Below are 22,513 nucleotides of genomic sequence, written 5' to 3' on the forward strand. Positions count from 1 at the left end.
TCTTAAAATTTTTAATTTTGGGGCCGGGCACGGTGGCTCAAGCCTGTAATCCCAGTACTTTGGGAGGCCGAGGTGGGTGGATCACGAGGTCAAGAGATCGAGACCGTCCTGGTCAACATGGTGAAACCCCGTCTCTACTAATAATACAAAAAATTAGCTGGGCATGGTGGTGCGTGCCTGTAATCCCAGCTACTCAGGAGGCTGAGGCAGGAGAATTGCCTGAACCCAGGAGGCGGAGGTTGCGGTGAGCCGAGATCGCGTCATTGCACTCCAGCCTGGGTAACAAGAGCGAAACTCCGTCTCAAAAAAAAAAAAAAAATTTTTTTAATTTTGGAAGACTTTTCAGGAGGTCTCATTTTTTAGGTGGGGGTGGCAGGGTTTCATTTTTTTTTTTTTGACAGATGAAAGGCATTTAAGTAAAATTTTAAAAAAGGCCTTTTGACATTGTATACTTGATGCTTCTGTCTCTGCCTATAACAAATCTCATTTTTGTTACCATGAGCTGAATGAAAGAAGTAAATCTGCCCCAATTCTACATCACTAATTCCATCTGTTTGTCATTTCTGACTCGAAAACTTCTTCCATACCTTGCTTGATATGGAGAACAAATAATTGAATTGTCTGAAAAGTCTGCCAATAAACTATCCAGAAACATCATGTTAAATAGTCCTCACTATATTAATTTTGTGGTTTGTCTAAGCACATTTTCCCCTCTGTAGTTGTATGAAAAAAACGAATATTGTTAGCATAGTAGATACATTGTTATAAAATACCAGAAAGAAAAAAAAAATCAGTATCTTTTAGCTGAGAACAACCAAAACGCTGATAAATGACTGTATCAGGATTTCATTTGCATGTTAGTCCACAGAGTAGCCCAGAACCCTAAATTTATTCATAAGATGTTGATTAATTATTGGTCATTCCTCATAAACGTAGCTTTTGACATGAATGTCTAATTATTTGCTTTTTGCATTTTACTAAAACTGGCTGGACACAGAGACTCAGGCCTGTAATCCCAGCACTTTAGGGGGCTGAGACAGGAGGATTGCTTGAATATGGGAGTTCAAAACCAGCCTGGGTAAAATAGTGATAATCCGTCTCTACAACAAATTTAAAAATTAGTGAGGGATGGTGGTGAGTGCCTGTGGTTTGGCTACTCGGGAGGCTAAGGTGGGAGGATTGTTTCAGCCTGGGAGATGGAGGCTGCAGTGAGAGACCTAGATGGTGCCACTGCACTCTAGCCTGGGTGACAGAGCAAAACCCTGTCTCAATAAAAAATTATCTCCTAAAATTTTGTAAAATTACTTTTTGTCCCCCCCAGGGGAGGAGAAAACATCAAGAAAACCAAAAGAGAAATAACTAAAACATCCCTTCTGTTCTGTGGTTTTCAACCACTTTTGGGTTTAAACCACAGAACGATTCCCTTAGAATAAAACAGTATACTTGCTTAAAAAAAGGAAAGAATGAAAAGAAAATAAAAAGCATTGTGGTAAATGTGATCTCTAGTTTTGTGCAGGGGCAGTATCATAGTATCATAGCCAATGAGGTTTATCAAAAGTGTGATTATTGCTAATTGAAAACTTTTCCCAACACCCCTCCATGACAACTAAAAATATAGTCAGCATTGGCAATTTCCAAATTTGAAAGTCTATATAGAGACTGAACAAACAAAAAAAGAAATGTGGCCTCTTCCTTGGCTAAAAACTTTAATATAACATGGGCTTGAGAAAAACATGGTCCATTTTTCTCGCTTTCTCTATCTGTATTCACTAACTTTTCATATTGATCAGGGTTAAGAGAAATAGCACTGGTTGTTGCTTCCCTTACCCTCGGAGGGGTAAAGTTATCTGTAATTCAAATCAAGAATTTATCCAATGCTCTGTTTTTAGAGAATTATTGCCAGCATATTAAAATACCTCATCATAGGCCAGAGAAGAGCAGACTTGGCCCTCTGGTGCAGCAGAAAACAGTCTGTTAGCTGTTTAGACTTGGAGGAGGCAGCTGAGAGTATTTGGTTACCAAACAGCTTTCCAAAGCACCTAGATAACTGGTGTGATCAATACGCAACTCTTTTGCTGGCTGATGGCAGGGAAGAGACTGGAGTGAGAGTGTCAGGTGAGTGGTGAAAGAAAGAGAAACAAAACCAGGCTAGGATTGGAATATGTAAAAAAAATCTGATTAGTATGCTAGAAGCCAAGCTAGATTTAGGCTGAATGCAGTGGCTCACACCTGTAATCCTAGTACTCTGGGAGGCTGAGGCAGATGGATTGCTTGAGCCCAGGAGTTCAGGACTGCCTGGGAAACATAGCAAGACCTCATCTCTACAAATAATAATAATAAAAAATTAGCCCGGCATGTTGTGGTGTGTGCCTATAGTCCCAGATTCTTGGGTGGCTGAGGTGGGAGGATTGCTTAGGTCTAGGAGGTTGAGGCTGCAAGTGAGCTGTGATTGCACCACTGCACTCCAGGCTGGAAATAGAGTGAGACCCTGTCTCAAAAAACAAAACAAAGTGAAACAAAAAAAAAAACAAACTAGATTTGCCAAGAAATAGGAAAATCAGATCATTAGATCTTGATTGTTTATCAAGGTGGAAGAAGGCAAAGTAAAATAGCAAGTCTGAATTCTTAGTCTTCTAAGGAAGCATTTTATGCCTGTCTTATACATGTCATATGTGCTGATGTGGCCAGGCACAGTGTCATAGTCTTACGCCACTTTGGTTACTTTTATTAGGAACATGCCATTCATATCATTTGTGCGACTGGCTTGTCTCATTCCCACAATATTACTTGCTTCTATTTCTACTTTCTTTTATCCCTCAAGCGCTTTCTTCGAGACAGGACCTAGCTCTGTCAACCGGGCTGGAGTACAGTGGTGATTGTAGCTCACTGCAACCTCAAACGCTTGGGCTTGAGTGATTCCTCTCCCTCATTAGGACTACAGGCGTGCACCACCACGCCGGTTATTTTATTTTTTTTAGAGGCAGGGTCAGGGTCTTGCTATGTTGTACAGGCTGGTCTCTGACCTCAGGTGATTCACCACCTTGATGTCCCAAAATGCTGAGTTACAGGCATGAGCCACTGGGCCCTGCCTCAAGTGCTGCTTATTATGCTCCCAAACTTGGGGACTGGAGGGGGGAGTTGTGGCAAATGTGAGGTTCATACAGGTCAAGTGCTATTCTTCTCTTTTTAAAAATCATATATGTATTGTTTTGGTTAAAGGATATTCTTCTGTTTTATCATTCATTCATGCAACAGGCATTTAAATGCCTACTGTGTGCTAGACACTGCTATCAATACAAAAGAAAATAAAGGCAATATAAAAATGTTCTACATTTTCAAAAGTAATGGGGCCAGTTGTGGTGGTTCACACCTATAATCCTAGCACTTTGGGTGGCCAATATGGGGAGATCACTTCAGTTAGGAGCTCGAGACCAGCCTGGGCAACATAGTGAGACACTGTCTCTATTAATTTTTTTTTAAAAATTAAAAAATATAAAGAATAATGTGAGGAGGCATGTAAAACAGTAAGTGAAGAACAAAGTCATAGATGACAGGAGGGAGAGTGTACAGAGTGTAGTGGGAAACAAGGAAGAAATGGCTGATTCTACTGGAAGTTTCATGGAAGACTTTATAGAGAAGATAATTTCTGAATTAGATCCTGACTCACCAGTTCAGCAGCATTCAATGTGGGAGTTTGGGGGGATGCCATTGAAGGAAGGGGAGCAGTGTGAACCAAAGTACCAATGCATGATAGAGCTTGCACATTTGGGGAACTGAAAGCAGTTTAGTTTGACTGGCGCTCGGTTTACCCGAGGATAAATAGAAGAGGTAGATAGAACAACTCTGTCATCATAGCAACAAATTAGATGCAAAGTTGGTGTCAAACAGCAGTAGGGACATCTTTTTCTTACAAACTAGTTGTACATATAAAGAACTTGTAGGGGTGGAGGTAGATAGTTGAAGGAGTGGACCCTTGCTTAACATTAATTTTATCTAATTTGCTGAGAGAAGGCGGAATGTGGATATGTGTTGAGGTAGTTAGGTAGGTGGAGTAAGCTACAGGGATTCATAAAATGTTCTTGGCTGGGTGTGGTGGCTCAATGCCTATAATTCCAGTGCTTTGGGAGGCTGAGGCAGGAGAATCACTTGATGCCAGGAGTTCGAGACCAGCCTGGGCAACATAGCAAGACCCTGTCTCTAAAAAAATTTTTTTAAATCAGCTGGGCATGGTGGTGAGGCAGGAGAATAAGGAATTAGGGTAATCAAGGGTTAAGGAAGAAGCAAAGAAACAGCAGGTGCAGACAGTTCTAGGCAGGATTAGACAGCATACAGGCCACATCAGCACTCCTGTGATAACAAGACAGAAGTTTCCACTCAGCTTCTGATTGACTGCATGTCAAGGCTCCACTTCAGCTTCTGGTTGGTGGTGGGCCAGTCCTTCAGAGGGTGTAACCAATGGGAGGCTTCTAAAGGGCACCTAGGGGTTTTACCAAATTCTTTTAGCTTTGTATAAAGACCCTGGGGAGCATTGCGATTAGGGGGTTCTTGAGCTGCTTGCTTGAGTCTGCTCCCACTCTGAATTGTACTGTTGCTTCCATAAATCTGTGCCATTGTTACTCCATTCTTTTGTTATTTTGTTCGCCATTCATTGCTCCTTTTGTGGCTTTGTGCATTTTATTCAATTCTTTGTTCAACATCAAGAACCTGGCCAACTCACAGTCAAGACCTTCAATCTGGTAACAGTGGCACATGCCTGTAGTCCTAGCTACTCAGGAGGCTGAAGTGGGAGGATCCCCTGAGCTTAGGAGTTTGAGGCTGCAGTGAGCTATGATCATGCTGCGCACTCCAGCCTGGGTGACAGAGTGAGACCCCGTCTCTTAAAGCAAAACAAAACTTCTCTGGCCGGGCGCGGTGGCTCACGCCTGTAATCCCAGCTCTTTGGGAGGCTGAGGTGGGTGGATCACAAGGTCAGGAGTTCAAGGCCAGCCTGGCCAAGATGGTGAAACATTGTCTCTACTAAAAACATACAAAAATTAGCTGGGTCTTGTGGTGGGCACCTGTAATCCCAGCTACTCGGGAGGCTGAGGCAGAGAATCACTTGAACCCAGGAGGTGGAGGTTGCAGTGAGCTGAGATCGCACCATTGCACTCCAGCCTGGGTGACAGAGCAAGACTCCATCTCGAAAAACAAAAACAAAAACAAAACAAAAAACCCCACAACTTCTGCATACTTTCCTCCACTGGGCCATGGTTTTCCATCTTTCGTCAGTCAGTTTGATGACCTCCAACCTCAGAAACTTTTTATTTTTTGACCTTGTGAAGGATGACAAAGGATTTGACAAAAGGAAAAGAGGAGTTAATTCCTAGTGCCAAAAGTGCAAAGGAGATGAAATAAATGAAGAATGAATAGATGAAGAGAAATGGAAAGCATGAGCCTGGAAGCCTGGCTAACTAGTCTTTTTATGTGAAAAGGAGTGGAACAAAATCCTATAGCATCTCAAAGGCAGAAGCTAGGAAGGTGAGTGCAAATGATCCAGAGACATCTTGGTTATGCAAGGAGGTGCTATATGTATAATTGTAGGTTAAAGACACAAGAATATAGTTGGCTTTGCTGCTGCAGTGGCAAGTGAGCACTTTGATGCATTGAATCTATGTGACAATAGGCATATAATCCTGTGAATGCTCTTCGATGTCTGGAAGGGTTGCAGCTGTCATTGTTAAAAAGAAAACAATCTTAATATTAGCCAGTGTTGAGGCACGCTCATGTAGCCCAGAGACTGTTGGAAAAAATTATTTCTTTCCTCTCAGGTTGCCTCCCAGTCCATGCACAGCTAGCATTGGATGGGCATTTTGGAGTTCTCACTCGTTTCTAGCTTCCTTTCCTCATTTGTCCCTACCTCTCTCTACTGCCTACCCCACTCCCATCTTCATGCATGCACCCTGGGTACTGATTCCATGCTGGTGATGCTCTACAAGATCAAGTTTGAGAACACTGTCTATGACACTGAGTCCTTCAATTCTCTTAGACATAAGCTGAGAGCTTTTAGATTATTCCAATATTTTCAATATTTATAGGCTCTTAGAGATTTTTTTTTTTTGCCTTCTTTTGGAGAAAGATTTCCATCAGGATAAAAGAATTGAAGGAACAGGAGTGAGTGATCAGTAAACCATGTACAGCCATACCAATTTCTGGAAAGAGCTTAGTAAAATGTGCATGACTGTTTTAACAGTTGATTTGGGCTCTTTCATTGCCAGGGAAGGATGGGTGAGAGTTTGTGAATTCCAGGCAAAAGGGATGGTGTTAGGAGAGGCATTGACTTAAGAGAAATAGCAGAAGATGTGCCATGGATTATAAGCAGTTGAGTGTTACTGGAGCATAAAATGTGAGGCAGGGCATGGTGGTGCACGCCTCTAGTCCCAGCTACTCAGGAGACTGAGGCAGGTGGATGGCTTGAGCCTGGGAGGTGGAGGTTGCAGCGAGCTGTGATCGCTGCACTCCAGCCTGGTTGACAGAGCAAGACCATGTCTTAAAAAAAAAAAAAAAAAAGGCAGAAGACAAAAAAAAATTGCACTGAACCTTTTAGGAGAATCTGGGAATTTTGCAGAGTAGGTGGTGTTCATTCCATTTTATCTTCAAAAAGTTTATTTTTCTAATTTTTAAATTATTTTTCTTTATTGTTCATTCCATTTTATCTTATTAGGAGGTTTCGACTGGTTTATGGCCAGGCCACTGTTGAATAAAAAGTCACTGAAGACTTCTGTGTGCCATTCCAGAATGCATCTGGACCAGCACTCCTATCCTACTCCGTTATTGCTTACTCCTGCTGTTCTTGGGTCTCAGGATTCCTTATTTTGGCCACTTATTTCCATGCTTGTTTTCCTAATGGTTGCTTTGATTAATGACCAAATTTAGATTTGCTCTTTTTATTCTGATAGTCAAAGTTTGCCCAATGGAGAAAAAGAGTTCTTGAAAATGGTTAAACTACCAGCTTTCATGATAAATGTTACCCTGACCATATAATATTTTGTGCATAACAAACTGACTTTTTATTCAATCAATAAATCAATTCTCATTCTGCTTTTGGAGAGTACAGTTTCTTTCAGTATTGAGACTATTTTACTTCTGTATCTATTAAAGGCTATCACTTAACAGATTGAGACCTGAGCCATCTTGTAAATAAGTGACATTTTTAATACGTCATACAGCTCAAGAGCTGCTAAAGCAAAATTCTATAGTAAATGGTACCTTTTTATTGCTAAAATTTGATAAATAAAAATTAGGTTATTACTGAATAGATCTAAGTGCTATTTTACTCTTTTCCTTGAATTTTGGATTCTTATTTGCTTTAATAAATTCATAGATTTAATAATAGAAATGATAGAAATTTGAGTGTAGTATCATCCTAACTGATAGGAAATAGTAAAAGCCACTGATCATTATTACAACTTGTGATTTTACGTACTGTCTATAGGTAATTGAGAGAGATTTTATTATCTGGCAGAGCTGAGTCAACTTTTTAATATTTTTACTTTGATCGGTGTTACCATCTCTGTGGCACAGAATCACAAAGCATCAATATTGTCTTATACTTAATTAAAATGCCACAAAAGAAAATTACGTAATTAAAGAGGATAAAAAATGTCTGCTATCCTTTCATAATAGTCAATAAATCTGTCCTTAAAATGAACTGAAGTTCAAATAAAATTTGAAGAGAGGTAAAAAACAGAAGAAGGAGCTTTCCATGTTTCTGCCACTTAAATTGAGGTAAGGCCTTCTATTTAACATTTATTTTTTCAGTTCCTAAAAAGGGAAATTGAAAGTAGTGACAAAGTGGCTGTCCCAGTGATTGCTTAGAGTGGGTGTGAATTTTCATCCATTGTTATTGACTGCTTGGTATAATGGATTGAGAAGAGTTCTGACACCATATTTGGGTCAGTAGTAAAGAGTATTGCAAGTAATTAATGATGGCATGTGTTTAAGACGGAGATTAAAGATTGTGTTATAAGCAAGTCTTTGGGGTCACTCCAGTGCTAGTGTGATGAAATATTCTGTCATGAAATAATCACAACAACCCCACTTATGTATCATCTTTTTTTATACAAGTGAATAAAGTAAAATTAGTGGGATTAAGGAACTCACCTCAAGTCAATCAGCTATTAATGAGCAGAGCTGGGGTTTCAACCTAAGTGAGTTTGATTTCAGAAAGCATGATCTTTTTACTTAACCCCCATGAAGTCATTTTTTAGATGACTTTGAACTAATTTTGAACTAATTTGAACTAATTTGAACTGATATTTGTTCGAATTGCCAGAAAATTTCCATAGATAAGTTGTGACTTTTTGCTAAACCTTGAAGAATGTCTGGCATTAAATCGGTGGAAAGAAAGGAGATTTTCAACAATGTCTGGGTTGTTGAAAAACGGAACAGAAAAGAAAGGAGATAAGAGAAGAGCATGAGCAAAGGTAGAAAGATGGGAATGAGTGTTTAATGGACAGAGTTAGCTGTACCAGCTGGAGAAGCAGTAAGAATGCTCAAAGTGTGATCATGAAGTGCTTTGAATGTCAGACAGAGTACAGATAGCGCTCTATAAACAATGCTAAATTACAATACATTATTGATAAAAGCAATATTTTAGGAAGATTAAACTGAGGTTGGGCTATTGTGGACAGGATTGATCAGAGTGATGAGAGATGAAGTTAGATTAGTTAGAAAGTTACTGCTATAGTGTAAAGATTTAGAGCATAGATAATTATAGTGCATACCTTTTCTCAAACAATTTTTATCTTCAGGCATTGAACTAAACACCTTACATATATTATCCCAATTAACCCTTACAGCAGCATTATGAGGAGGGTATTATGATCTTCGTTTTACTATGAGGAAACAGGTTCAGAGATGTCCAGATCACAAAGTTAGGGATGGAACTTGTCTTCAAATCCTGGGTCATCTGATTCTACAGCACCACGTTCCCCTGCTTAGAATAAATAAGTGGGGAAAAGACCTGCATGTGAGGACTGAGAAAGAAGGAACTGATTGATAATTGACTTGATGAGATATTAAAAGCAGTTTGTTTCAAGATTTTGGATTGCCACCCAGTTTATTTCATAAACCAAGACATAGCTATTCACAGATACAATCAGAATAAGTTTACGAAACAATCTTTATTAACCTTTGTCATATATAATGCACTCTGACATTTTCTTTTATATTTTACTAAAATATTTTTGGTGGTGATTCACTGAAGATTTTTTTTTAATTGTGGCAAAATCCACATAACGTAACATTTACCATCCTAACCATTTTTTTAGTGTACAGTTCAGTGATATTCAATATGTTCATGATATTGTGTAACCATCACCACCAACCATTCCCAGAACTCTTTTCATCTTGTAAAACTGAAACTATCTGTTAAACAATAATTCCCTATTTCTGTCCCATTGTCTAACTATCCGTTAAACAATAATTTCCTATTGCTGTGGCCCCAGCCTCAGGCAACCACTATTCTACTTCATGATTTTGACTACTCTAACAACTTTATGTAAATGGAATCATACAGTATTTGTCTTTCTGTGACTATCTTCATTCATGTTGTAGCCTATGTCAGAATTTCTTTTTTAAGGCTAATGTTTCATTGTATATATTTATCACATTTTACTTATTTATCTATTAGATGCTCGGGTTGCCTCCATGTTTTAGCTATTGTGAATAATGCTGCTATGAACATGAGTGTAAAGATCTTTCTTTGAGACTCTACTTTGAATCCTTTTGGGTATACCCACTAAAGATTTTACAATCTACTAATAAATGGGCTGTGACTCCTGGCTGAAAAACTCAAGAGCTATAAATTATGAAAAGGATAAAAATTTGAAAGTTATCTCTAGTTTTAGTTTGGGTGCTACTAAGAAAAGAAAGGAGATAAGGGAACAGCATGAGCAAAGGTGGAAAGATGGGGATGAGTGTTTAATAGACTGAGCGAGCTGTACCAACTAGAAAAGCAGTAAGGATGCTCAAAGTGTGACCATGGAGTGCTTTGAATGTTTACCACTCAGTTCAGTGCCTGAAGAGAATGGGTACCACTGATTGATAAACAAGGAAAAATTAGAAAGAGAAATTATTAGTTTCCTGAGGCTGCTGTAACAAATTATTATAAACTTGGTGGCTAATATAATAGAAATTAAGTTCTCACGCTTCTGGAGGCCAGACGTCCAGAGACGGTATCAATGGGCCACGGTTAAGGTGTCAGTGAAATCATTCCTTCAGAGACTCTAGGGCAGAAATTTTTCTTGCCTCTTCCACTTTTTAATGGCTGCTAGCAGTACTTCATTTGTGGACAATTTCTGCCTCCATGTTCATATTGCCTTCTTTCCTTTTGGGTGTAATCTCCCTCTGCCTTTCTTTCTTAAAGACACTTGTGATCGTGTTTAGGGCCCACCTGAATAATCCAGAATAACTTCTTCATCTCAAGATCCTAATTTAAGAACATCTGCTAAGTCCTTTTTTGCTATGTTAGGTAACATTCATAGGTTCCAGAGATTTAGGTGTGGATATCTTTCCGGGGGCCATCATTCAATCTACCACAAACGTTGAGAAAAGAGAAAATACAGCGAATTCAGTTTTTGAACAGAGATGTTCAATTGTCTTGAAAGCAGTTAGGAAAATAGTACTTGCATTTACTAATATATAAAAAATGGGTGTTTTAATTATGTATTGATGTTTATTAATATCAACATGATAGTTGAAGCTGTGAAAGTATATGTGTTTATGCAAGTAAAAACTGAACTCACCTTCATAAAACATACACTCTTGGGTGTTGGACAGAGTATGCTCTGGTCAGATGTCTGGAAAGCAATAGGAACTGTGTGTCTATTAGATTATTTATCTATTAGGTAATTATCAATCTATCTAACAATCATCTATGCATATATTACCCACCAGGAAATCACAGCGTATTAGGGTAAATGTAGAGCCACTTTATACAAGTAGGGCCGAGCACAGGATCTGCCTGCCATATAGTAGGTGCTTGACAAAATATTTATTGAATGTAATCTCTCTCAATCTTTCTCAGTGGTGCAATCTCCTGGGCTCAAGCGATTCTCCTGCCTTAGCCCCTTGGAATAACTGGGACTACAGGTATGTGTCACCATGCCCGTCCAGAAAGTCTGGCTTAGTTTCTGTCTCTTCTTGTTCATCAGAAACCTGCATTTAGAATTCGGAGAACTTAAAGAATATGCAGTTCTTTTTATAACTCCTCATCTTTACTGTTCTGGTTACAAAAATAGAGAGGATAAGTGATTTATCCAGGATGATGTAATGCTCTTTTCGCTGCAAACTTGGCCTTTTTACACTTATTTTAAGCCAAGCTTCTTTTGAATTTGTGTGTCAATTTGAAGAAGCTGCACTATTCTTCATAAGGAAGAGGTAATATTCTAGTTCTTTTCTATCTTGGCATTTATTTTCTTTGGAAACAAAATGCTTCATTCCATTAGGACCCAGAACATCCATCTAATCAAAGCCTTACAGAGTGGATTGAGGCATTATTCTTGCTTCTTGCCACAAATGTGTTGTTGCCTTTTTATTCTTTATTGTCACTATAAGGGAGAAGAGGGCTTTTGGGATTTCATAGCTAGGATTAGGGATGCTTATGTATTCTACAATGCAAAGGACAGCCTCTTACAACAAAGAAATCTCTCTCTCTGTCTCTCTCTCTCTCTCTCTCTCAATGGAGTCTCCTTCTGTCATCCAGGCTGGAGTGCAGTGGCTCAATCTCAGTTCACTGCACACTCCATCTCCAGAGTTCAAGCGATTCTCCTATCTCAGCCTCCCAAATAGCTAAGATTACAGGCACCCATCATCATGCCTGGCTAATTTTTGTATTTTCAGTAGAGATGGGATTTCACCACATTGGCCAGACTAATCTTGAACTCCTAACCTCAAGTGATCTCCTTCCTTGGCTTCCCAAAATGCTGGGATTACAGGCATGAACCACCATGACAGGCCAGAAATATCTCTTGAAAAGAATTAATAGAAGGCCATGTCCTATCCCACCAAAGAGGTATCTTCTATGCATTTGCACTGGAGTAGACTTTTATAAGGTCAAATAATCTTTAAGTGGCTTTATAATTAAAAACAAATGGTGAAAATTGTGAAAGTTGCAGATGCCAGGATGAAATCACTTTTGTCAGACAAAATAGGACCAGGAAGCCCCCCAAAAGAAAGGACGTTCATGCTTACATGTCTGAGATAAGAACTGTTTCCAAGAACTTTCTAACATCACTTTCTATCCTTCACACGTCTCCTCCTTTGATAGTTTATCATTAGGCATTCTTTAGGCCTGTGGAAATTCAGATAAGATGATCTTGGAAGAACACTTGCCCAGTAATGGCATCTCTACCAAAGAAACGACATCAGCTCTGCTTCTGGAAACAGTGAACTGTTCCTAAGCAGTTTATAGAAATCGTTCTTGCTAATAATAGCTTCCCTTGTCTTTCCCAAGCCAAAGGCACTGATGGCTTGCCATTGCATACATTCCAGATTATAATCCTTATTTCTATTTTTGAGTAAACACAACACAGTTAGAGAACATTTCCTCTAGTGCCTTTTTTTAGGTGGACAAAGTATTTTGAAGAGTTTAATTGTATCTAGATTATTCAAAACTGGGTTTCAGTAATAAGGTTAGCTCTTTTTGGAAGACCCAGACAGCTTTAGCGAGGGGTAAGGATGAAGGGGCGGATATTCTTCAGGATCTGTCATAGGGAGGTCACATTATTTTGAGTAACGATTGGGTTATGTGTAGCGGAGCATAATGTAAGGTGACCTTCAACTGGTGGGTAAGAAAAATATGAAGAAAGATGTTACTACCACTAATTGAATGTTGAGAATGGCTTTATGTTGTCAGAGAATAAAATATGGATTTACTGACCAGCGTTTGGTCGGAAGTCCATGGGTAATTCTGGAACAATGTATTATTTATAGCACTGCGAAGAAGGGACATTTCATTTACAAAGCCACCATCAAAACGTTTTAATTTGACTTCCATTTATTAAATACTTATTTTTGTGCCAAGCCCTGTGCTTTACAGAAATTATTTCATTTGGCCATCCGTTATTTGGTAAATGCACCTGATAGCAATAACTTAAGCACATCCTGAGGATGACCCTGTATTGTAGACTCACCTGAATGTGTGTTCAGGGTTCCAAGCGAGGGAATCTGAGAGTAGCAAACCTGGAGATTTGTTCCCTGTCTGTGAGAAACATCTGTGCCCCCTGTCCATCCTATGGAACACAGGCCGTGTAGGGGATTGAGACCCTGAATTTTGGGCGGAATGATGATTGCCAGGTGGAGTTTGTTAGGGGGAAGGTGCTAAGTGAAAATGCCATATAAACTGCATGCTCTTTGCAATTGGCTGACGTTCTCCTGTGCAGCCTGTAGCCACTGCCCTGTATATAAGGCGGGTCTCGTATGCATCCTAGTGCCACTGGGCCATGGGGTTATCCTGTCCAGGCTACTGCCATTGGACTCTTCCCCATGTGTTAGCCCCCAGTAAAACCCCATATCTCATTTGCTGGCTCTGGGTCTCTTTGTCAGCCGCTTGAACCTGCTGCCATCCCCACTGGAGTCAATAGAGGTTTGGCACAACATCTGTCTGCGGAATCTGGACATTCATTTATGCAGTAATAAGTAATAAATAGATAAGAAGAGGTTTTTTTTTAGCATAGGTGTTACAAGATATGGGTTATATTTGAGAAAGATTAGTTACCCCAGGCCGGTGCAGTGGCTCACCCCTGTAATCCCAGCACTTTGGAAGGCTGAGGGGGGTGGATCACCTGACATCAGGAGTTTGAGACCAGCCTGGCAAACATGGTGAAAACCCGTCTCTACTAAAAATATAAATACTAGCTGGGTGTGGTAGCACACACCTGTAATCCCGGCTATTCAGGAAGCTGAGGTAGGAGAATCACTTGAGCTGGGAAGGTGGAGGTTGCAGTGAGCTGAGATTGTGCCATTGCACTCCAGCCTGGGTGACAGAGTGAGACTCTGTCTCAAAAAAAAAAAAAAGAAAGAAAGAAAGATTAGCTGTCCCATAGCATGTGGGAGAGCAAATTAGGTGTGGAGAAACTGGAAGCACTTAATAGATAATGACTATAGTTCAGCTGAGACTAAAGTCCAGAACATAAAGCAGAATAGTGGCAGTGGAGATGGAGAAGAAGGGGTAAATTTGGCTGTTTGGGTGAGATGAACATAATTAAAGGCCACGTGAGAATGAATTTATTTTAGATGCTGGGTTTTGAATTTATTGAGTTGAGGCTGTGTCTAATCAGCTGGAGATGTTTTTTTTTAAATATAAACTTGTTTGAAATGCTGAATATAAAGGGAAGGGAAGTCCCTAAGTTTGGTCCATCAGACCTCATTCAGACTTGGCAGTGGCATTCAGTGGAGACAGTGGTTCTGGTTTAGGATCCTGTCTGTCACTTCACTGTCTAATCTTGAGCAATTTACTTAGCCACACAGGTCTTAACATTCTCAGCTGTAGGATGTTCATAATAGATAGGAATAATATAGGTGCCTTAGTTAAAATGAGTGCTTAATAAATGATAGTTATTGTTCTTACTGTACTTTATTTGCCTTCTATATTCTCATTTTCTCATGAATATACAGTAAAGTTTGCCAGTGGCTACCTGAGGTGTTATATAATATCACAAAAGATTGAATGCAGAAGCAGATATGAGAATCCTACTTTCTTCTATTAAGCTAGATGTTAAAGAGATTTGCAACAATTTAAACAATGACACTTTTTTTTTTTTAAGACTAGTCAAGGGCTATACTTTTTCATTAAATTTTTTATTGTTGAAAAACAATCATATAAGCAACAGTAAACATACTGTGCTAACATGTAATTATTATTGTCACTTTAAAACACATTTATGAATATTTAACTTTTCTGTTAATTTTTAATATAAAAATATTAATAGCATCCACATAAAGAAACATCTCTGGTGTACATAATAATCTTTCAAAGTTGTAAAGGAACCCTGAAATTAAAAAAGCTTGAGAACTGCTGATATAGAGGCATGAGAGTGGTAACCAGTAGGGTAGCTTTAACTTCTTAGATCTAAGCTTCACCGAACTAATTTTAATAAAATTGGTCTATTGTGACAACTGACAAGAAATTGATGAAGAGTCTGGTAGAGGTGATCTGGAAGGGAATGATAAGGTGGAATTATAGATGGGACATGGAGAGAAATGATAGGCCTAGAAAGGCTGGTTTTATATTTATTTATTTATTTAAGGCAGAGTCTTTTCTCTGTTGGCCAGACTGGAGTGGGAGTGGCATAATCTCAGCTCACTGCAACCTCTGTCTCCCAGGTTCAAGCAATTCTCCTGCCTCAGCCTCCTGAGTAGCTGGGATTACAGGTGCATGCCACCTCATCAGGCCAATTTTGTATTTTTAGTAGAGATGGGGTTTCACCATCTTGACAAGGCTGGTCTTGAACTCCTGACCTCGTGATCCACCTGCCTCGGCCTCCCAAAGTGCTGGGATTACAGACGTGAGCCCCTGAGCCAGTGAAAGTGTTGTTTTATACAGAGCTAGCCTCTCTCTTTATTCAGTTCTTTCCACTGTGTTGTACCACTTCCTAAGAGTGCCTTAGGATGTAGGATTCTGACAATATAGTCGAAGAGTTTTTGTTTTGTAGACATATCATACGTTTGGCATGCAATGGGGACAGTTCCTGGAAAGGGTCTGTTATCTGCAGAAGGCTATTTCACCACTTGAGGCTTTGAAGAACTGAAGATCAGCCGACTTAGTTTAAAACTATTCATGTTCCCAGCAGCTCTAGGATAGCAAAACAACTCTGGGTCATCTTTATTTAAAGCCTCTCTTTAAAATCCTGTAGAGGGGGCTTTTGTTAATTGTGACTAGTTCTTTGGGAGAAAGAGTAATATGATGGTGTTCCTTTCTCTGTTCTGTCTTTAAAGATGGTTTAAAGAATTTACCGGGGTTGACTGATAACCAGCATTCACAGGTCAAGGCATGGGTCATAATCTATTTTCCAGTCTGCGCATGTTGAAAGCATCTTTGCAAAAAAATTATAACTGAGGAAATTATGACAGTGAATAAGATCAGACCTAATTGACTCCATCTTGCTTTTAACCTATAAACTGTCCTTGTTCATTCCTGGCCATAGCCAAACTAACTTTGGGAAGAAATCCAGTTCATGTTTTGTTTCATGAAACAAAATTGATGATGAAAGCCCCTTCCTGAATAGACTCCCTTCTTGTCTGGGGACCAGTCTGCCTTTGCAGGACCAACAAATTAGCTACAAGATTAGAAATAACGGTTTAGGGGTCATGTAGCCTTTGGCTCCAAGAGTCTGAACCTCCCTTGGGGATAACATCATTATTGTAAAACCTAAGATCAGTGCTTGAGATATTTTGCAGACCCTGCACTTGGTGGATCAGCTGACACCATCCGGACTGGTAATCTGATTCAACCACTTCTGCCATCCCACCAAGGAACAGAAGACAGCAAGAAAACCTCACTTCAACCCCAGCATAATTCCATCTCCAACCTGACCAATTAGCATTCCCAATTCCCAAGCCCCTACCCACCAAATTATCTTTAAAAATTCTGATACCCAAATCCTGGGGAGACCGTGTTGAGTAATAAAACTCCAGGGGCCGGGCGCGGTGACTCATGCCTGTAATCCCAGTACTTTTGGAGGCTGAGGCAGGTGGATCCCGTGGTCAAGAGATCAAGACCATCCTGGCCAACATGGTGAAACCTTGTTTCTACTAAAAATACAAAAATTAGCTGGGCATAGTGGCACGTGCCTGTAGCCCCAGCTACTCCGGAGGCTGAGGCAGGAGAATCACTTGAACCCAGGAGGCGGAGGTTGCAGTGAGCTGAGATCACACCAGTGCACTCCAGCCCTGGGTGACAGAGCAAGACTCTGTCTCAAAAACAAAACAAAACAAACAAACAAAACACAAAACACAAACAAAAAATTCCCGTCTCCTGGACAGCCAGCTCTGTGTGAATTACTCTTTCTTCACTGCAATTCCCTTATCTTGATAAATTGGCTCTGTCTGGATAAGGGGCAAGGTGAACCCACTGGGCAGTTACAATGCCACTCAAGGTCTGAAATGAAAAGTTTAATATTTTCAATTACATTAAAGAGAAGAAAACAAGTAAACAGAAAAACAAAATAAAAAGTAGGATTAAAAAATACAATTACATTGTCTTTTCCTAGCCCTGAAATTTTTCTTTTGCAAAAGAATCTTGTGAAATAGATTAAAGGCTTAAAAAGAAACAAAAACAAAACTTCTAAATGTCAGGGTGAAATCTGCAAAATAAAAGATTTCTTTTGTATTTTATCAGTCACACTTCCGAAAGGTTTCAGTTCCATGCAATCTAATCTTTTCCCACTTTTTAAAAGTGAATTTGCTTTTACTTAGCACTATTTTAGAACAGGTAGGTATTTTCAAATAGTTGTGCAATTAAAGACAAAAAGTATATTTTTTGCGGTGAAATAATGACTAGTTGGCAAATAGCGTTCCCTTGTGTAAAACAGAATTCTTAATTCTCAGAAATGGAGTCCTAAAACTAGTACTGGTCTTGCAAATCAAGTTTTGCAGCTTTGGGAAAGGTTCCCTTTTGGCTCACAGCTTAACTGGCTCCGCCCCGCTGCTGAAATGTGATAAAGTTGTAACAAAACCGGAAGTTGGCTAGGCTGCGTTCGCTTCTCAAGGTAAGTGTCCCTTCTTTTTCTTAATGTCAAAGCCCTTTGCAAAGCGTTGAAAATCGAATCCAGCTTAGCGGCAGACTAGAGAGCCAGCGCCTGTGTTGACCAGGGCAGTCGGCCAGGAAGAATGAGTGCTTTATTCCCAAACTGTGTTCTGGAGCTTGAATTGAGCTAATGAGTGAAGTTCACTAACAAGTTAGGTTAGTATGTCCCGTGACTTGACTAACAAGGTTTAATTCCAAGAAATGGGTGGTTATAAGCAGAGACGTGTTTGGGATCCTGAAAATCATAGACTTTATTCTTGCAGTAGTTTTTTTGTTTTTAATTTTAAATTTAAAACTATGGGAACTCCTTTTTATCTCTAAAGCTAATGGCACGATTACCTAGAGCCTTACTTAGAGCCTTATTTGGTTTTTAAAGTGTCTTTTTATCTAGAACTCTTAGTCTCCTTGCCCCCTACTCCCTAACCCTGGTGTATCCTTAAAATTTCAGAAAGACTCCAGGGTGACAAGGTGTTGTCTCTGCGCTTACTTTTGTGTGTGCTTGTCATTCTGCCCTAAAGGGGAAGGGCAATTTTCCAAATTGTAAATGTGTTGTTAGGAATATTTCTTAACATAGCTAAACTTTTCAGTTCAGATATTTTCATTCTCCTCTGTATTTTTAAAAAGTGGTAATATTTAATTATACTTAGAACAGAGGTGGGGGGCTTAATCTGATCTATCAGTTTATTGAAAACAAAGACCTTTTAAAAGAAGTTTTTCTATTGGGCCGGCACAATGGCTCATACCTGTAATTCCAGCATTTTGGGAGGCCGACATTGGCAGGTCACCTGAAGTCAATAGTTCAAGACCAGCCTGGCCAACATGGAGAGACCCCATCTCTCCTAAAAATACAAAAATTAGCCAGGTGTGGTGGCGCATGCCTGTAATCCCAGCTACTTGAGAGGTTGAGGCAGGAGAATTGCTTAAACTCTGGAGGCAGAAGTTGCAGTGAGCCAAGATTGAGACATTGTACTCCTGCCTAGGCAACAAGAGCAAAACTCTGCCTTAAAAAAAAAAAAAAAAAGATGATTTTATTGGGTTGGAGAAGTGAGTTTTAATTCGTCATTTAGTTAGCCAATATGTTGATTTTTTTGGTGAAGTGTACTATTTCACACCTGTCTGATATTTTTAACATCAGATTTTCTCATAATTCATGTAACAATCACATTGCATGAGTACTGTTTTGAAGGTTGTCTGCTAGTCAGAATGAAAAGAGATCAATGTGTAGGACACCTTTACTGATATCCAGAGGTTTACCGTAAGACAAATTACCAAATGTGGCAGAAAAGCATGATAAAATTTATTAGGAAAAGCTAAAGCTTATGGAGTGAAGAGTTATTTCAGTTTGCTGGAATTAGGCAAGATTCCAAGAAAGGAAGACAATTTTATATGGGGAGATTTTGATAATGCTGATCATTGCGCTAGATATTTTGGAGATACTGTTTTATTTAATCCTCATGCAAGCCCTTGATATTGGTGTCACTGTCTCTAACAAGTGAGAAAACTAAGGCTCAGTGAGGTTAAATAATTTGCCCAGGGTCACCAAGGTGGTGCTTGTTGGATTACATAAATGGACAGATTCAAACCTAGGTCTGTGATATACACTTCATTGTATCGTAGGACAGTAGTTTAAATGGATCTTGAAAGAAGGGAAAAGGTCTTCTTTATTAAAACAAATAAAAATAGTAAAAGTAACATAGAATGTTTAAAAGTAGAAAAAAGAAAAAAATCTAACCACCTTCAAATCAGTTTTTGTATGGTCTTTACATTTTGCATACTTTGTAGTGTTTTTTAAAATTATAAAACACTACATGCTTTAAAAGATGTACATTATAAAGGGGATTAAAGAAAGGTAGCCCACTCCTCTTTCCATCCTGAAAACACATACCTTCCTAAGTGCTAAACAATGTTGAGAACAATTGGAAACATGTATAGAGGTTTTTTTCTTTTCCTTTTAAGTTATGTATATTTTGGTCCATTCCATATCATTTTGCAGTTTGGTTGTTTTGATTCCTCAGTGGAGCATGAGGATGTGTCCTCTTAAGAAATTACAGATTCATGTCTTGGGATTTTTGTGAAATGAGTTCATACTTGGAAAGTACTTAAAACAACGCCTATCTCCTAGAATGCACTCAATAATTATTAGCTGATGTATTCGTTATCTGTTTATTCTATTCATTCTTGTTAGTGGATAACCAGTATTATATAGTTTGGCTATAGTCTAGTTTGTTTTTGTAACCACTTAAATTATCCAACATTTTTGCTATTGGAAATAATCCTTGCATAACTGTATCGGTTTTTCTGGAAGACACATTTCTAAAAGTGAAATTCCCAGGTCAGAGGATAAACATTTTTAGTTTGCTAAAATACTGTTAACATCTAAAAATGTGGCAGTTTACCATTGTCCCTGTGGATGAGAGAGCTCATTTCTTCACATCCTTGCTTATATCGGATATTATTACTCTTTTGAATATTATGTGAGATAATGGGGAATACACAGTTCTACCTAGTTTGAGCGTAGTGTACAGAGATTTTTGTATCTTATTTTTCCATGTAATGTATATTTATTTTTATATGGATAGGAATTTGATCAATGGAAAAATAAGGATCCCATTTAGAAGGCAAAACTTCAGGAGAAAAAAGAGAAGCTTATTCCTGGAATAGCAGATGGCACTTTATTACAGTATAGGGGAAAAAAAAGTCCTTGAAATTTGGGTTGTGCTGAAAAGTATAAAACATTAAATGTCGAGTGCCTTTGTTCCTTAATCTAATAATTCTTGGGAAGCTGCTGAGTGTTTTGTGGGAGAGGAGAGATATAATGAGAATTGTACCTTAGGAACATTATCCTGTGTCAAAGAGATACAGAAACAGGGAGGCCAACTGATCTGGGTGACAGGTAATAAACTCTTCATGCTTGGAGGTGGGGGCAGAAAGGAAAACCGTAGATATATGTAATAGAATGGAAAGTAGAAGAGAGTTGCAAGAGGGATAGGTAGTGCAGAATTGGTGGAGGTAGAATCTGCAGAGCTTGTGTGGAAGTTGGGGGCCAAAAGAGTGTTTGGAATCCAATCCTGAGAGTTTGGGGTTTGAAATCCTGCTGATGAGAAATGTGTTCAGGAAAGTGAGGTTCCAGAACTAGTCTGGAGGAAAAAATGAATTTCATTTCAGACAAATTGAGTTTATTGTCACGTAAACAGAAATCCATACCCAGTTGGAAATCTGTGTAACAGCACTGTGGAGTGTGGGGTGGGGCAATTGAAAAATTTAAGAAATATTATCCTAGAGGTTATAATTGAGGCTGTGAAAGTGATGATCCTACAGAGAAACAGGACAAAAAAACGAGGGTTGGGGGAAGAAAAAAAAAAAAAAAAGCCCAGAGAAAAAGTCTTGGAGAAGCATGCTTTCATGTAAGAGACATAAAAGAGGAACCAGACTTACAATATTTTGCAATGACTATTTCTGACATTTGATTTTGGTTCTAGTTAGATTTCCTTACTGCCTCCAAAAAATGTGGCAGAAAAACGTGATGAACTTTGTTAGTAAAAAACTGGCTGAGCGCAGTGGCTCACGCCTGTAATCCCAGCACTTTGGGAGGCTGATGTGGGAGGAGCATGAGGTCAGGAGTTTGAGACCAGCCTGGCCAGCATAGTGAAACCCCGTTTCTGCTATAAATACAAAAAATTAACCGGATGTGATGGTGTGCACCTGTAATTCTAGCTACTTGGGAGGCTGAGTCAGGAGAATCACTTGAACCTAGGAAGTGAAGGTTGCAGTAAGCTGAGATCGAGTCACTGCACTCCAGCCTCTGTGATAGAGTGAGACTCTTGTCTCAAAAAACGAACAAAACAAAACAAAAACCAAAAAAACCTAATGCTTATGGAGTTTCTGTGGAGAGAGCAGTCCCCCGCAAAGTCCATTTTCACTTTTTCCTTTCTACCTTTGATTCTCCCATTGCTCCAATTCAAATCATCCTCATTCAGAATCCCTCTTCCTCCATAATGCCTTATTTATTTACTGTGTCAGCCCTAAGGGTCTGATTTGAAGCTGTGGATAGTTTGGTGATCAAAACCTCACAAAGTAGGCCAGAGTCCATACTTTTCACCTCGCATTTGTTGTAACTGGCAAGTGTCTTAATCAGTGCTCTATTTTACATATCGGGGACAATACTACCTCCCATAGTTCCCTGGGCTGTGAGGAATGCATACTAAGTCCTTGACATGATGTCTACTATGTTGTAAACCTTCAGTAATTGTTAACTTTTCTATTATTACTTCTTCCATATCTCTGAATTACTGTAATGAAATGCAATTTTAAAATTTCTGTCCCTGTGTGATCTTAGGCACTATTTTTTTTTTTTTTTTTTTTTTGAGACGGAGTTTCGCTCTTGTTACCCAGGCTGGAGTGCAATGGCCCTATCTCGGCTCACCGCAACCTCCGCCTCCTGGGTTCGGGCAGTTCTCCTGCCTCAGCCTCCTGAGTAGCTGGGATTACAGGCACGCGCCACCATGCGCAGCTAATTTTTTGTATTTTTAGTTGACCAGGATGGTCTCGATCTCTCGACCTCGTGATCCACCCGACTCGGCCTCCCAAAGTGCTGGGATTACAGGGTTGAGCCACCGCACCCGGCTATTTTTTTTTTAAATAAGTTCTGTGAGCTTCAGTTTCTATATCAGTAAAACACCAACCAATCAAACAAAAAAATCCTTGTATGTTTCATCCAAGAATTAACAC

At 39.3% G+C, this 22,513-nt stretch overlaps 1 protein-coding gene and 1 pseudogene across 3 annotated transcripts in view; both read left to right on the plus strand.

The window, feature by feature from the left end:
• Nucleotides 1–22,513, plus strand: part of FRRS1 (ferric chelate reductase 1) — a 122,168-nt gene that overhangs the window by 40,123 nt on the left and 59,532 nt on the right. Inside the window, exons 1-2 of one of the 3 annotated variants that reach the window (XM_074381376.1) lie at nt 5,126–5,517; nt 11,066–11,130. The exons of 1 other annotated variant lie outside the window; for it this stretch is intronic. The gene's annotated coding sequence lies outside the window, so the exon portion shown is untranslated. Of the gene's footprint in view, nt 1–5,125; nt 5,518–11,065; nt 11,131–17,581; nt 17,748–22,513 lie in introns of those variants that run through there. One more of the 3 variants, XM_010343820.3, reaches the window with a different exon arrangement.
• LOC120360551 (U4 spliceosomal RNA) lies at nt 1,505–1,659 on the plus strand (annotated as a pseudogene).

Source organism: Saimiri boliviensis, chromosome 11, assembly GCF_048565385.1.
Source record: "Saimiri boliviensis isolate mSaiBol1 chromosome 11, mSaiBol1.pri, whole genome shotgun sequence".
Taxonomy (NCBI): Eukaryota; Metazoa; Chordata; class Mammalia; order Primates; family Cebidae; genus Saimiri; species Saimiri boliviensis.